Raw genomic sequence first — 17,542 nt, 5'->3', positions numbered from 1 at the left:
AGCTCCATCATTACACCAATGACAAATTAATTACAAAGGTGACAGTCGTTTAACAGTCATAATTAAACATGATGAGGTGCTACTTGTGAGTCCTTTCTGTCTCTTTGGATATAAACAGCCCCCTTTGTAAGGGCCGTAATCTTTGGTGGACAGTCACTGCAAAAATGAAAACAAAGGAGCATTCTACTGATGTGAGAAACAAAGTTATTGAAATGCACAAGACTGGGAATGACTATAAAAATATCAAAAGAGTTTGAATGTCCCATTGCGCACTGTTGCATTCATCACCAGAAAGTGGAAGGTTCATCAAAGTACACAGACTCTGACTAGAACAGGCTGTCCCTCAAAACTCAACATCAGAGTGAGACATCAACTGGTGAGAGAGGCGACTAGAAATCCAACTGTCACTCTCAGACGTCTGCGATGATCTTTAGCTGGAGTAAAGGTGCTGGGGTCCACAATTTCAAGAGTTCTCCATAAAACAGGCTTCTATGGGAGGGTAGCATGAAAGAAGCCATTCCTTAAGAAGGTCCACATAAAACAATGTATGGCGTTTGCCACAAAGCATGAGAAAGACCCAGTTAAAATGTGGGAGAAGGTTTTATGGTCATATGAGACCAAAATAGAAGTTTTTGGACAGACGTAAGAGGTATGTGAAGTGTAACTCTAACATTGCCCAGGCCTCAAGAAACAACATTCCTACAGTGGAATATGGTGGTGGCAGTCTCATGCTATGGGGATGTTTTTCATGTGCTGGGTCTGAGAATCTTGTCAGAGTTGAAGAGACAATGGATGGACACATATACTGCACAATTTTGCAAGAGAACTTGTTCCAGTCTGCTATGAAAGCGCAGGAGAAGATTCATCTTTCAACATGATAATGACCTTAAGCATTAGGACAATGTGACACTGGGATAGCTCAAAAACAGAAAGGTGAATGTTTTGGAGTGGCCAAGTCAAAGCCCTAAGCTTAACCCTGTTGAGAATCTGTGGCACTGTTTGAAAACTGCTGTTCAGAGGTGCCATCTCACCGACATAGAGGGTCTCTAGAAATCCTGCCAAGAAGAAAGGGGCAGAATCACTCCTGAGCAGTGTGCAGAACTGGGGCCTACTTACAAAAGAACGAAGGCTGTTACGGCAGCAAAAGGGTTCTTGACAAAGTATGAATGTGTTGGGCTTGAATACTTAATGCAAACATCAACTTTGGAGTTTTTCTTCTTCAGTTAAATATCTACAGAAAATGGTTTATTTAGAAATGTATTGTTACAGCACAAGAGTTCACATTAAAAAGAATGAATAAACGTGGAAAAATCTTTTGTCATACAGAAAATTAGGATGACTTTTAAAGTGATTGAATACTTTTGCATGTCACTATTTGTTTCTGAAAGGGCTTGGTGGTTATTATTTTTAACAGTATTTTCCCGTAATTCTGAAATATTCACGGGGCTGACGTGAGGTGCACATTCTACTGGCTTTTTATTCAATCCTAGCTACATCCAGTATATGCTTGCAGTCAGCTACTTATTCATACAGCTTTTGCACACCAGCTTCTTATTCTAACAGCATGGCAAAATATTCTACAGCATGTACATTAATCAGAATCATTACAAACTGATCAATTATTTGAAAAAATAAATATTCCACATTTTGGTTCTGCACAGGTCAAAAATGTTAAACACAACTTGAATTTAACAAAGGAATCTGTCTTGTCACAAAACTGTGAAAATTAAGGTGGCTGAACGTGATTTAACACTTTACAGTGCCCATGATAGCACAGTAAATCCTATTTATCAAATATTGGAGTGGAAATACGCAGGTACTCGTACCTGGCAGGGCAAAAATCGGCTGCATCTTAAAAAACGCATATGCCTTGTCACAAAACTGTGAAAGGTAAGGTGGCTCAATATGATGTAACTCACATATACTGGTCCTAAATATGGAACATTTAGCTTTTCAAAGAATGGACACGATCATATCATGTCAAATAATATGCACGTTGCAGATGTGCAAGCAGTGGGGCATTGTGGTTAGGGCTTTGTCCTCTAAACCCTACATTTGTCGGTTCAAGTCCTGATAGTGACACTGTGTGACCATGAGCATGTCACTTCACCTGTCCAGGCGGCACGGTGCGGGATCGCTGGGCATCAGAAATGTAACCAGTAGTAACTAAATGTTATACTGGATAAAGGCGTCAGTCGTAAATGTAGAATATTTTGCCTTTAGAATAAGTAACTAGTTTGCAAAAGCTGTGTGAAACAGTACAGTCGCGGGTTGCAAGCGAGCATGTAGCTGGAAGTGAATAAAAAGACGACCAAATACGTACTTAACTTCAGCTTTGTGTTCATTACACACTCAATGGCTGATTCTATTAAATAGTAATAATTACCACCAAGTCCTTTCCCAAACCTATCGTGTGGAAAAAAATACGGCGCTGTTTAAAGTAAACCCAGATCCGTCTCCTGTCAGCTTCTCTACACACTCCATGACACTACCGGCCCCTGAGTTCCTGTTTCTTGCCCCGCCCATTTCACTGAAGATCACGTGAACAACCAATACAGTTCGCACGCAGAACCGATATACTTCATACACAACATTCCAATAGTGTGCGTTCGCAAACCAGTATGTTTCATACGCAAAACCGATATAGTGCACACATAAATCCAGCATGTTACTTTCACAAAGCCGGCATAGTACGCAAACATAAAACCGGTAGAAGACTGACAAGGACTCAATGTAGTGCATACACAAAACCAATAGCGTTCATATGCGAAACCGATATATTACCCACGTGAAACCAGTATAGTGCATATGAAAAACCAGTGCTATACGTAAGCAAACCAGTAGTATACGAACACAAACCAATATAGTTGATACGCAAACCGATTGCATACGCACGCAAACCAATGCAATTCCTTCACAAACCGATAGCAAACGCATGTGAACCAGTAATAAAGTTCAATTCAATATAGTTCATATGCAAACCAGTGCTATGCATATACAAACGGATATAGTTCACGCACAAACCGATAATATACGGACACGAACCAATATGGTTCATATGAATGAAACCAGTATTGTTCGCACGCAAACCAATTAAGTATGCACGCAAACCGATAGTAATCATCCATAAACTAATAATGTTCATGCGTAAACCAATACTTTACGTACAAAAATATATGATTTTTGGCCTGTTTGGCCCCTCATAATGGCGAATGTCATCCATCTATCTCGTTGCTTTTTGAGGTATCTTGATTACACACACATGCGCGCACACACAATTCCAAAAAACGGTATTTTTGGACTCTGGGAGGTCTGTAACATCAAGATTCATCAAAATATCGAGGTTGAATTTTTTCATGATTACTATAGTTTCTCCATACTTTGTATATGAGAAAGTAAAAACGATTTCTCCTGTGCGAAGTGGCAGGTGAATTGCTGTCAACAAAAAGCAGTCACCTGAGAAATGAACTGAAACATTACTCACTCGTGATTTTTCTCTCCATATGGTACGTTTTGTTGACCAGCATGTTGCACTTTCAGCTGTTTTAATTACGTCTTGATATACAACAAGCGCAAAGAAATGTGACACGTAAATCGCTTTCAATTTCACACGCTTTACGCACCCGCATGCAGCTTGCTGTTACCGCAAATGCTGTGTGAATAGCCGCCCTTCACTGGATGAATATGTGCGGCGGCTCGTGGTGGATGACTTTCTGTTACAAGGGTTAAAGACTAACGGCAAGAATATTCATTCAAAAACGAAAACTAAAAATATTTTAGTAAATTGTTATTTTATTTCAGTTAGTCTTTCCAGGTACTTTAATAGTTTCGTTTAGTTTTAGTTTTTCATTTCGGTTTTGTTAATTATTTTATTTCAGTTTACGAAAATGTTTTTTTAATAATAGTTTCAGTTTTGATTTTAGTTTTCGTTAACTATAATAACCTTGGTCTGAAAGCCGTGAGAAAAGAGTATTATAGTAATCAATCAATCATATAAAATGAAATTTGATTTATGTTCCTCGCACCATCACCCTCTGCTTCCTGTGTCTGAGCCAATTCTGCACCCATCTACAAACATCACCCTGAACTCCCACTTCTTTTAGCCTGATGCCCACCCTCTCATATGGCACCTTATCAAATGCTTTCCGAAAGTCAAGATAAATAATATCATATGCTCCACTTTGATTGTATCCTTTTGTTGCCTCCTCATAGAATTCCAGCATGTTAGTAAAGCACGACCTTCTTCATCTGAACCCATGCTGACTCCTTTTCTTGCAAAATGTTGCTCAGTCTTATCCTTAATAATTCCTTCCATTAATTTTCCTGTGATGTTAAGCTTATTGGCCTGTAGTTGCTTGGATCTGCCCTGTCACCCTTTTTATAAAAAAAAAACATGTTAACAATTACAACAAGACCATTCTAACAATATGTGTTAAAAAACACTTCTGCATTAGTAACCTGATACTTTCAGTTTTTATGTTTCTTTAATCTACTTCACACTTTAAAAAGTTCAAGCATTGCAGCTGCTATCTTTTTGCTATTTTTCTGTCTATCGCATCAACTTACGTACTTTTGTTGAAATAAGGAGCTCTTGTCAGGTAACCTCAGGAAGCTCAATGTGCGGTGCCAGAACCAAAATCCAAGCAATGTGAAAAAACGAAAGGGAGACCTGCACTTATACAATATATTGTTGTGCTAGAAGGATACGCCTATGACTGTTCTTAACAAAGGTTAGTTTCCTGGAAACCAAAACTGAAAGTAATGGGCATGATGCCAATAGTAGTGCTAAGCAGTTACAAAACTGAAGGCAAGTACTAACTACAGGGAAATCTGATTAATTCACTATCTCTAACTTGTCAAAATGTATGCCAGGATTTTTCATCAGCATTGCAATACAGGAAACTGCAGCACATGAGTAAAAAAGTGCATGAGAAAGTAAACAATGTGTTACTTTTGTGAAATCCTTCTTATTACAGTATAATAGTTTGGATTAAGGATAGCATTTTACAGAACTATTAAAATGAAGCAATAAAGAGGCAACCAGGCATAGGAAGCTTATCTTGTCACATCAAAAGGCACACTACCACACAAACTGACACTCACTCCAAACAGGACACTTTAGAGCAAGGTTCAGCAAATAATCTTTGGGCCAGAGCCAGCTGTAACAAAGAGTCACCCGATCAAACACACACAGACATATGTGCACACCAACATGTCTAACACACTTTAATAGACAAACTACATCTTTTACTCATTTACATCACACAAGTTAAGACATGAATAACTGAACAAGAACAATCAACAGGTGCATAACTTCAAGTTCTACATATACTGACTAAGCACAATAAAGCACAGTGATATGGAGGAATGAAAACACTGTGTTACAGACATTTTATCTAAGCTTGGCACAACAGTGCTGTTGGATATTTAGGGGGAGTCAGAATGAAACAGTGGGCATGTGCAGGGGGTGTGGAGGTTGTGGGTGGCTAAGCACCTGGCCCTGTTTCTCTAAGTATTTCTATTGAGCTTTGCTTTTAAAGGGGAGACCTACCACTCACCCTTCTTCTTAAGAGGCTGAATGTCATTTGTAGAGGGCAGTGGATTTCATCCAAGTTAAAAAGCATGGGAGGATATTATTGTGTTGGACTGCATTGCATCATAGCATTTATGATCATCATGGGCTGCATTATTTTAGGTGTAGGTTCTAAATATATACTCACTGACATTTTTTTCTGTAACAAAACCATAAATGCTGCCTAAAATCAATGTTAAAAAATCCCAAAAATTCATATAGTATTATATTAATGCTACATAATCTGGTGAAGATCAAAATTATTCAGAATGCTTTCATTTACACAAAATCTTTAAAGGTGCTTTTGTAAAAACACATTTTTCTAATCAGGTTTGTTAATCACATTGCTAGATTTATGAGATTTGTTGTGAGATGTATATTTGTATCAGAATGTGGAAGAAATATTAGCTGGATAATAAAAGTTTCTGAAAGATAATATTTAATGGATAAGAAATTAATAAAAATTTTAAATGCAACAAATGATTGATTCTTTAAAGGATAAGTTCAGCATTTCTTCTAAATCATGGTATATACGATATATCTATCTATCTGTCTATATATATATATATATATATATATATATATATATATATATATATATATATATATATATATATATATATATATATATCATATATATTCCTAAATGAAAATACCTTCTAAACTGGGGGATATTTTAAAAATGTAAAAAAATAACTAGCCCACTCTTGCATTTTATAATAGAGGTAAAGGGTAACAGGATTCTATTATAAAGAATTATTATTACCAGATATCTTGTTTTTCAAGCCCAAACTGTTACAAAGTATTGATATTTGTCTTAAGATTACACAAATATTGCAAAATAGCATATCCATTTTATTTTAATAAGAAAAAAAAAGCAAACATTTGTCGTGAGATTCAGCCATTTTAAAAGGAGATCGGCTGTGCACCTTAGTTTGCAAAGTTTGTTTTCCTTTCTCCTTTGCATCATTTCAGCTCCAGGGCAATTGATTCATCTCAGAAAGTCATCGGCAAGGTCCGTTATTGATATTGAACATTGATGCCTAGATGTGAATTGCTGTCCCAGTTCTGTAGATAACTAGGCAATAATTATTAAAAAAAGTCAAAGGATCACATATATTCTTTCACTATATAGTAGCTTATTTCTTTATTTGGTAAAGATACTGCAAACTGTCACAGGAATGGTAGCATGTGTGAGTGTGCTTCAGTGAGGAAGAATATTGAGCTTTTCCAAAGCAGGTAATCAAGTGACAAGAACTGAAAAGATGTTATAGGAACCCATCTTTCTAACCCACTTATTCAGGACTGTGTCACAGGGCAGCTGGAGTCTATCCCAGCAAACATCAGACACAAAGCAGGAACAATCCCTGAACAGGGTGCCAGTCCATCACAGGACAAACACAAAACACACACATACACACTATAAGGCCACTTTAGCAACACCAATCCACCAAACCTTCATGTCTTTGGACTTGAGGGGGAAACTGGAGCACCTGAGGACAACATGCAAACTCCTTACAGGAAAAACCTTCAAGACATGACTCCCATTCTCCTTCAGTGCAAGACAGCTGTGCCACCAATGTGCTTCCTAATAATAACAATAATTATAATAATACCGGGCGGCACGGTGGCGCAGTGGTAGAGCTTCTACCTTGCAGTTAGGAGACCTGGGTTCACTTCCCGGGTCCTCCCTGCGTGGAGTTTGCATGTTCTCCCCGTGTCTACGTGAGTTTCCTCCAGGTGCTCCGGTTTCCTCCCAAAGACATGCAGGTTAGGTGCACTGGCGATCCTAAATTGTCTCTAGTGTGTGCTTGATGTGTGGGTGTGTGTGTTTGTGTGTGTGCCCTGTGGTGGGCTGGTGCCCTGCCTCGGGTTTGTTTCCTACCTTGTGTCCCATGTTGGCTGGGATTGGCTCCAGCAGACCCCCCGTGACCCTGTAGTTAGGATACTAAGCCATCTTAATCCTGTGAGGGGTTGTGGTTAATAATAATATTGCTGTCCTCAGTATCTTCCATCTTCTATCCATGAATCTGTTTGTATATTTTTCTTCACTATAGGCACAATAATAATAATCTATCCATCTTCCTAACCCATTTATCGAGGGCAGGGTTGTGGAGCAGCTGGAGTCCATCCATCCATCCTCTTCCGCTTATCCGAAGTCGGGTCGCGGGGGCAGCAGCTTGAGCAGAGATGCCCAGACTTCCCTCTCCCCGGCCACTTCTTCTAGCTCTTCCAGGAGAAATCCCGAGGCATTCCCAGGCCAGCCGGGAGACATAGTCCCTCCAGCGTGTCCTGGGTCTTCCCCGGGGCCTCCTCCCACATCTATCTGTCCCAGCAATTTTCGGGCACAAGGCAGGAACAATGCTGGGACAGGGTGCCAATCCATCACAGGGTGAATAAACTCATATATACCTACACACGCACACATGTTTACCATACCAAGCAGGGAGTATTATTCTACACATGCAAAGTGGAGGCCATAGTTTCCAAAATTTTGTTTTAAGATCAGGATTGATAAAATTTGTTACAATACTTTTTTGCAATGTTTCTGAAAAAAGAATGCCAGGTGGCAACCTGAAGTATTTCTATCTAACTAAGTGTGGACCTGTATAGCCTGTACACCATTCTCCCTTTACACTGTGTTTTATATTACCTTTAAATGTGAAATAGAAATCTATAGTATTTTCTTTTCCTTATGTGGTTATTTTATTCATATTGCATCTATTATGTAAGCTCTTATTCTCTGTCACCATAAACACAAATGAAACCCTTTAAAATAAAATGCAGAAATATTCACTTACCGGTCATACATAACACGGCCTTGTAAAAAGTAATTATCTTTAAGTATTAGGTTATTTTGATATTCTACAATTAAATTATATATCAATTTTAAATTATTTAGTATGATGTGTAAGTATTATTTTGCATTATTTTAATGGGGGTTTGTGCCATTTCACTCTATCTAACTGTGGACTTCACTTTATTAAGTGCATTTACACGGTTCTGGTGATATAGCCAGGTGTATTAATAAGAATATATACTTAAGGAACACTGATACATTACTTTAGAAACAATGGAAGGAGTTTATTACTGTTTCATTATTCATTCATTTCAGTATGCACATACAGTGTTGTGTGAACATTACTGTCTTCTTCTTCTTCTTTCGGCTGCTCCTGTTAGGGGTTGCCACAGCGGATCATCTTTTTCCATATCTTTCTGTCCTCTGCATCTTGTTCTGTTACACCCATCACCTGCATGTCCTCTCTCACCACATCCATAAACCTTCTCTTAGGCCTTCCTCTTTTCCTCTTTCCTGGCAGCTTTATCCTTAGCATTCTTCTCCCAATAAACTCAGCATCTCTCCTCTGCACATGTCCAAACCAACGCAATCTTGCCTCTCTGACTTTGTCTCCCAACCGTCCAACTTGAGCTGACCCTCTAATGTACTCATTTCTAATCCTATCCATCCTCGTCACACCCAGTGCAAATCTTAGCATCTTTAACTCTGCTACCTCCTGCTCTGTCTCCTGCTTTCTGGTCAGTGCCACCGTCTCCAACCCATATAACATAGCTGGTCTCACTACTGTCCTATAGACCTTCCCTTTCAATCTTGCTGATACCCATCCATCACAAATCACTCCTGACACTCTTCTCCACCCATTCCACCCTGCCTGCACTCTCTTTTTCACCCGTCTTTCACAATCCCCAGTACTCTGTACTATTGATCCCAAGTATTTAAACTCATCCACCTTCACCAACTCCACTCCCTGCATCCTCACCATTCCACTGACCTCCCTCTCATTTACACACATGTATTTTGTCTTCTTCCTACTGACCTTCATTCCTCTGTTCTCTAGAGCATATCTCCACCTCTCCAGGGTCTCCTCAACCTGCTCCATACTATCGCTACAGATCACAATGTCATCAGCAAACATTATAGTCCACAGGGACTCCTGTCTAATTTCGTCTGTCAACCTGTCCATCACCATTGCAAATAAGAAAGGGCTCAGAGCCAATCCTTGATGTAATCCCACCTCCACCTTGAATGCATCTGTCACTCCTATCGCAGACCTCACCAGTGTCACACTTCCCTCGTACATATCCTGTACAACTCTTACATACTTCTCTGCCACTCCCGACTTCCTCATATAATACCACAACTCCTCTCGCGGCACCCTGTCATATGCTTTCTCCAGGTCCACAAAGACGCAATGCATCTCCTTCTGGCCTTCTGTATACTTCTCCATCAACACCCTCAGAGTAAACATCGCATCTGTGGTGCTCTTTCTTGGCATGAAACCATACTGCTGCTCACTAATCATCACCTCACTTCTTAACCTAGCTTCCACTACTCAACAAATTTCACATGTTGTGATTTAAAACATAATTGTTTTCTCAATTAATTCCATTGCTTTGTTTTTTTATAGTTCAATCATGATCATTTTTCAGTAAAGAGCATGTTGTTTGAGCATCATATGTTATTTTGTTAGTGTGTTTGAGTTATGGAGAAATTGAGGAAAGTATATAGTAAATATTGTTCATATACCTAATTTAAATGTATATATTAGTGCTTGTATACAGAGTGTGAGTATATATATATATATATATATATATATATATATATATATATATATATATATATATATATATATATACGTATATATCATGTAACATATTTTTTGTTATGTTGAATTACATCATAGATTATACCTGCTTAATATGACACATTTTACCACACTGAGAGTTAAATATACTATGTTATTAATGTGTAGTACAGTATACAAAAACATAAGTATACACTGTAACACTTTAAACTGACATCCCCATATAGTGACTAAAGAACGACAGGAATACTAGTAAGACATCGGTCTTCACAATGCACATGAGTGTGTCAGAAAATCAGAATGTGAATGACCAATGCTTAGTTCTCAAAAATATTGAATGGTTAGAAAGATTTTTTTTGTCTTTTTAAGATTAGGGTTAGATGCCTGTTAAATACAAATAGAAATAATGTAATTGATATTTTTGATAGTAAAAAAGCTGTGAACAGCCTTTCAACATACCCTACAAGTGGTTAACAACAGCATTGAAAAAAGTAATTGATAAAGGAACAAAATGCAAACTCTACAATCTTCTATATGTTTTACTAATGAAAAATTTCAGAAACACATCACAAGATTTTAAGAATAAATAACCAGACCCTGAAAACATTGGTATTGTCCTACATCCTGTTGATTACACTGGTCAACAAAGATTTAGCTTCCTGAACACTTTAGGGTGTATCTTACTAAATTAGCCCTGCTGATTACAAAATGTTTCTAACAGGTACCATTTTATTGCAATTGCCTATTTTTGTGATTTTTCGCACATATTTTAAGTCTCATAATATGTAGGCCACAAAGTAAGCAGTTTTGTTTAATTCAGGCATGCCTGGGCATTCACTCAGTGTTCGTTACACATTCAGTGGATCTTGTAAGGTTTAGGCATTCCTGGGCAAGCTTAGTAAGGATGGATCCTGGCAGAACCAGCTCTAAAAGCAGCTGAGATACAGAGATGCTTTGCATTACATTGATATCAGTTTGAATGTATGCAGATTCACATGTTCTGCAGGTACAGCCAAACTTCTGCACAGGCTAACCCAGGCTGCAACTCCCAGCCCTTTGGGGTGCAAAGGCGAAAAAATTAATCAAGATGTATGAAAAAATATTTGTTCTTTCTTTATGAAAAATATCCGAACTGCATATTCCTGTCACTAGATTGTCAGATTGAGTCGCCATTAACCCCATTTCTCATTATCACTCACATTACCTGTCCACCTCAAGTCATATATAGCCCTTCATCCACAAGTTAATGCCCTTCCAGTGAATTGCAGGTAGTGACAGAGGGCAAGTAATGGACAGCACTTGTGGCAGCAGGAAAGCTGAATACAGGCTGTTGAAACAGAAAGAGCATGAAAAGGAAACAGATTAATTTAGTTAGTGGCAGTTCTTTAGCAATGTCAAATGGCAACATTCTAGTTCTAGAGCTAGTGAAGCATACGGAGGTGATGATTTTTCAATGTGAGAGGTATAACAACCTCTCACATGCTGGGCAACTTTCAAACCTGACATTCAATGATTTCCAAGGCACAATATACCTTTTTTGTATAATGCCTATTCAGGTTTTGGTGACTCTTTACCTTTGACTTTACATTGTAATTTTTGCACGGTTCCCTTCAGATGTAGAATATCCCTTAAAAAATTTCCAGTCTACTAATAAATGATGTTATATTACCTGTTTTGTGACTGAGCTTGTGTGGCCTAATGTCAGTTATAATGAGCTGCTGGCTTTCTTTGCACTGATTGTATATAATGTATAATAACTAAAACACCTGACAGTGAAACGACTTAGTTATTACTGTGCAAAGCAGTGAGAAATCCATTTTAAAGATAAAAATCACACGGTTTGGAAAGGTCATTTGACAATTAAGTGACAAACTGTATCTTGCACAAGTAGCCAGTTAGCCATATCTCCACTGAACATGAGGAAATGTTTATTGATATCTGGAAGTGCCCATAGTCTGCAAACTAATGAAAAACTAATCATGTTGATGTGTTATGTATTTATTTTTTAATCTATTTTCATTTTTATTTTTTTTAGTTTAACTTTAACAGCTGAAAATATGAAAATGAGATAATGAAAATAACTAGGTTCCAAAATAATTTTATGAAATGTTTTTTCCTCCCTTTCTACTTTTCTCTTTGGAAGAAAAAAATAGTTGACATAGACCGGGCTCTCTGTTTTTAATATTTAACATGGCACACTACAGTCTGATGGTAACCAAATATAATTCTAAGCTTTGGCATTGCACACTCTTTTTCTCTCTGTGTCTCTCTCTAACTCATAAGCTCAGATACTGTATTTTTATATTTTTTCTGGATATTCATTCACTTCTTCCACTACTTTCTTTTCTTGCACAGTGCCTATTCAGGTTTTGGTGACTCTTATCCTTTGACTGTACATGTTAATTTTTCCAAGGTTCCCTGAGAACACCGAGTTGGGTCTCGAACAATGGTTCAACACCATGGGCTCACTCCATCCATCCATCCTCCATGTCTGACCTTGTACTAGCATAGAATAGTGTGAGTGTGTGTGTGTGTGTGTGTACTTACCTTTTACTGCCTAGACCAGGGGTGGGCAAAGTCAGACCTGGAGGGCTGCAGTGCCTGCAGGTTATTGTTCCAATCCAACTGCTTCATTAGAAAACAATACTTGCCAGTAATTTAATTTAATAGCTAGTTAGTGCTTTAACTCTGCCATGTCAGGTCATTCTTATATCCTAGATTTTGTTTCCTTTTTAAGGATATCATCCAAATGATTTGAAGTCTAAAATGGATGAGTAATTCTTATTCCTTCACTATTTTCTCTTCACTTTCCTTCAAAGTATTTAATTAAACCAAATAGTGAACGATAAATACACACAGGTGTAAATGGAGACAAGCTAAACAGAGAACTGCTGGTTGCTTTTGTCATTTGCATCTTGCTGCTAATAAGGGGCAATTAAAAACCGAGAATACAGCTGTTTAAAACTAAAATAAGCAATTAGGGTTTAAATCTTAACAAGTGAGACAACTAAATTGAAGCAGAAGTGCTACTTGAACAATACGTACTTCTTATTAAGCAATTGGGGTGGAACAAAAACCTGTACCCACTGCGGCCCTCCTAGAATGACTTTGTCCACCCATTGTCTAGAGTACAATCAGTTACAGCAGAAATGTCTCCCCAATGTTACAACAGCTGTGATACAGTACATGGTTAGATTTGTGGTGAGTTTTCACAGAAGCCTTAAAGACACACTATAACTCTGCTTGTTAAGGAAGTGTGAGATCTACTTTGGTCAAAAAATTAGTGATCAAGACAAATCACGCACTCCTCACATTAGTTATGCAACATGTGCTCTCAATCTGGGAGACTGGCTCAGAGATACTTGGAATCAATTTAGTTTGCAGTCCCAATGAAATGTCGAGAGCAGAAAGATCACATGATGGGCCTGAGGTTTTTTTTTGTTTATTTTTTCTGTCCTTCCAGCCATCTGACTGTATTACCTGACTCATCTTTAGAGACATACATTATGATATTGTATATAAGGATGCTGCTCTTCTACTAATTAAATATCTATGTTTTATAAGATTGTATGGGTTTTTTTTTCTTAATTACTCATTCATTAATATGCTTACCTAATCTTGTTTTTCTCATTTTTGTAACTTTACCTTTAACATCTTATAAAGCACTTTGAGCTACCTTATGTGTATGAAAATGTGCTATCTATATATATAATTCACTAAGCCGGGAGACAAGTAGCCACCCATGGAAAGCACGCCGGAAGGGGCATGGATTCACTAAACCGCCGACAAGTAAGACGCCAATGGCGCACGCAGGAAGGAGCCACGCCCACCAACTCTTAGACCATTGGATACAACGAAAAAATCACAGAGTTACGCCCACCAACTCGGGTGCGACGCCTCGGAAAACATGCCGTCATTTCTGTTTGTCTGTGCCACAGTTCACTTGCAGCTCTGAGCCACGTTAACTTTTCATTAGTCAACCTCAGTGGAACCTTGGTTCACACAGAGGCAGCGCCAGAGAGAGACAGAGGCACACACAGGCAGCGCGAGAGAGACAGAGGCACACACAGAGGCAGCGCCAGAGAGACAGAGCCGCACACACACACAGGCAGCGCTAGAGAGAGAGCCGCGCACACACTCAGAGGCAGAGAGAGACAGAGGCACACATAGGCAGCGTGAAAGAGAGAGCCGCGCACACACACAGAGGCAACACCAGAGAGAGACAGAGGCACACACAGGCAGCGCAAGAGAGAGAGCCGCGCACTCACAGGCAGCGCAAGAGAGAGCCGCGCAATCCTTTAAAACTGAAGTTAAAACACAATGAAGGAAGCAGTCTTTAAAAACCAATAAGCCCCGTGCCTCTTTTTCATTAGTGTCTCACCTGCTTCAGGCCCTGCAACAGTCGAGACGCTTTCTCTGCAGCTGACCTTCTCTGTGCCTGACTCCACTACTGTCAGTCGCCTGATTAAAAATGGCCTTTTGAAGGGGAGCTATGGACCCGCTATACCACAGGAACACATTGCCTTCGTGCCTGCTCTCGCTCACTCTAACATACCGGCTTTTTCTCTCTCCTCACTCGCTCGCACACTGCACAGGGGAGAAATGCCCGCAGCACAAGTCTACTCAGAAATTGTTTCAGCCACAATTCCACGCCTCTCGCTACGCTGTGAGTGCGATGATTATTTATTTAAAAATGGGCTTTTGAAGGGGAGCTGTGGACCCGCTATACCACAGGATCACCTGTGACATTGCCTTCACATTGTTTTCCTTTTATTTATGATCCTGTTGAGCAGATCAGACACCCAGGCAAACAACACTGAATAATCAATAGCTGCAACCACTTTGCCCGCCCCAACTCCTCACCTGAGTTGGTTTTGTCTGTGTTCAGCAGTGTTTCCCAAACTCGGTCCTGGTGAACCCCTGTGGATGCAGGGTTTTGTTCCAACCAGATTCCTAATCATTAATGCCGGTGAAACTCATCCGGGATAAGTCAGTTTTTCAAACGCAGACGTGTAGCACATTAGTTTAGCAGACTAGCTGGATGTAATAATCTGAAATGAATGCGCGCCCTCGCACTGAGTGAAAACCAATGTATATTGAGTCTAAAGAACATGATCAGCAAGTCTTTGATAGGCTGCAACAAAATGATGAAAGAACGGGCGCATTGTTTTCACACAAGCTGGGTGGGTGTGTGTTAGTTTGTTAATTAGTTACTCGAAGGATTTCAAGATTTAATATGCACAACCGATAACACTGTAAAAGCAGCCCAAACCAGAAAAGACGGCTGGCAAAAAGTGGCCGACAAATTAAACGCGTGTGCATTATACTTACTGAAAGCAGCGTTACGGATTTTGCAAATGTTCATTTTTTTCCCTCTGCTTAAAAAACATTAAAAAAGCGGCGTGATTATGCGGCGTATACTACGCCGCGGGATAGTATGCACCGTGTAAAACAGTTTGTTTGTCGCGGATAATTTGCCTTTACCTTTAAGAAGAAGACAATTTCCTGTTAGATTTGCCTTTGCGATGACAATTAATAAGGCACAGGGCCAAACTTTCAAAAACATGGCTAGCGGGTCATATGCTCGCACTGATTACGTCCCTGCCCTTTGTACGCCCCCCCTCGGTACTACCATGGTCGGATGACTTGATGGATTATATATAGAAAAGCAGCCAAAACCGCAAACAACAATGAAAAGTCTACGTGACTCACACATGCATATGGACTGTACAAAGAGGAAAATGACTCAGGTGACGAGCTGGGGGTGGGCACATGAAATGTTACTTTTCTTGGTGATTTATTACATTTCCGATTTTTCAAATGTTAATTTTCTCCCTGTGCTTAAAAATCATTAAAAAAGCGGCCTGATTATGCGGCATATGGTACGCCGCGGGTTTGCTAGTATAAATATATTTGTTGTTACTTCTGTCTGATCAATGTCTCTGACTAAAAATAAGAAATCTATTGAATACCACAATTTGCCTGATGACATGACACTAGTTTTGCTGATAGTTTGCCAGTACTGAAGCCACCAGAGAAATGGAACCTAGATGAGGCAGATGAAGATGCCACAATACATGTGGAAAACAACAGTGGTCCAGCTTTGGAAACATTCACTGTATATATAGTGAGTTTCATCTGACAACAGAGTTAGAATTAAATGATCTCACCAGAGATTTCAGCTTGTCAAAAGCAGAACTACATGGTTTAGGACTACAAGGATAAGGTTTGCTGTCACCAGATAAAAAATGACTGTCTTTCAGAGTCCCCAGTAGAATTAAAAAATTTCTTTGTGCAGGTTAACAACCCGCGTTTCTGTACTGATATTGATAGGCTGTTCTTGACTTGGGATTGTGAGTGTGACCCGCAAAAAAGACTTTTTGTTATATTGATTCATCATAGTTAAGTCTGAAAGCTATCTTGTTACATGCTGACATAACATGAACTGTTGTTGAAACCCTATACAGTATAACGACTATAATTGGAATATCTGTGGAGTGTGAGCTGCAGAGCTGATCGCACCTCCAGAGAATACAGACGCCCCTGGGAAAACCCCTGAAAAACTTTGACAGACTACCTTCACATTCCTCCTTACCCTTCTGGCCGGCTCTGTCGCGTAATATACCTCTCGCGCGGTGCTCCGCCTTCTTAAAAAGCCTGTACGGGCTTCTTTCAGTTTGTTAAATTGATTGTTTGCTTCTCCTTCTCTCTCTCTCAGACATTCTCTGCTCCTGGCGGAACTGTCATCTCTGACTTGTCATGGAGCACGTTTAAACTTTTGAAAAGACACAAATGTTTGTTTGCAGTGCTTTGAATAAAGTTCCTTTTTTTCTACAACCTCCTGTGTCTCTGTGCAAATATGTGACCCAAGCGTGACAAGTGGTACTAGGAGTGGTTGCACAGAATGATGCACAGTTGGATGCCGAATACATTTTTCAAATCGCCCAGAATGTTCCGCTCCCTTCTGATCCGGAGGATCGTGATCCGCAAAATGTTCGGCGAATCGTTCCACTGCCTCCGCTCCCGGACAATGCTAAGAATGTGCTGACGAAGATGGGTCCTTCTGATGACCCAGAGATGTTTCTTTTGGCTTTTGAGCAAGTGGCGACTTTGTTGGGATGGGACAAACGTCAGTGGGCTGTTATCGTCACCCCTTTTTTGTCTGATGATGCCCTTCTTTCCTTACGATATGTACCTGCTGATAAGCTTGGCGATTATTATTTTTTGAAGGAGCAAGTTCTTTTGCGTAAAACCACGACCTTTTTGTCTTAAGGTTTTGCACTTTAGATAGATAGATAGATAGATAGATAGATAGATAGATAGATAGATAGATAGATAGATAGATAGATAGATAGATAGATAGATA

At 39.3% G+C, this 17,542-nt stretch overlaps 1 protein-coding gene across 5 annotated transcripts in view; it reads right to left on the bottom strand.

Annotated features, from left to right (window-relative positions):
• LOC114643965 (interferon-induced very large GTPase 1-like) overlaps positions 1 to 17,542 on the bottom strand; it is a 185,803-nt gene that overhangs the window by 24,076 nt on the left and 144,185 nt on the right. Inside the window, exon 1 of one of the 5 annotated variants that reach the window (XM_028806620.2) lies at positions 4,571 to 4,715. The exons of the other annotated variants lie outside the window; for them this stretch is intronic. The gene's annotated coding sequence lies outside the window, so the exon portion shown is untranslated. Of the gene's footprint in view, positions 1 to 4,570; positions 4,716 to 17,542 lie in introns of those variants that run through there. 5 annotated transcript variants of the gene reach the window in all.

This window comes from Erpetoichthys calabaricus, chromosome 1 (genome assembly GCF_900747795.2).
Source record: "Erpetoichthys calabaricus chromosome 1, fErpCal1.3, whole genome shotgun sequence".
Classification (NCBI taxonomy): domain Eukaryota; kingdom Metazoa; phylum Chordata; class Cladistia; order Polypteriformes; family Polypteridae; genus Erpetoichthys; species Erpetoichthys calabaricus.
The sequence above is the reverse complement of the archived record's forward strand: the minus strand, read 5'-3'. Positions and strand labels throughout refer to the sequence as shown.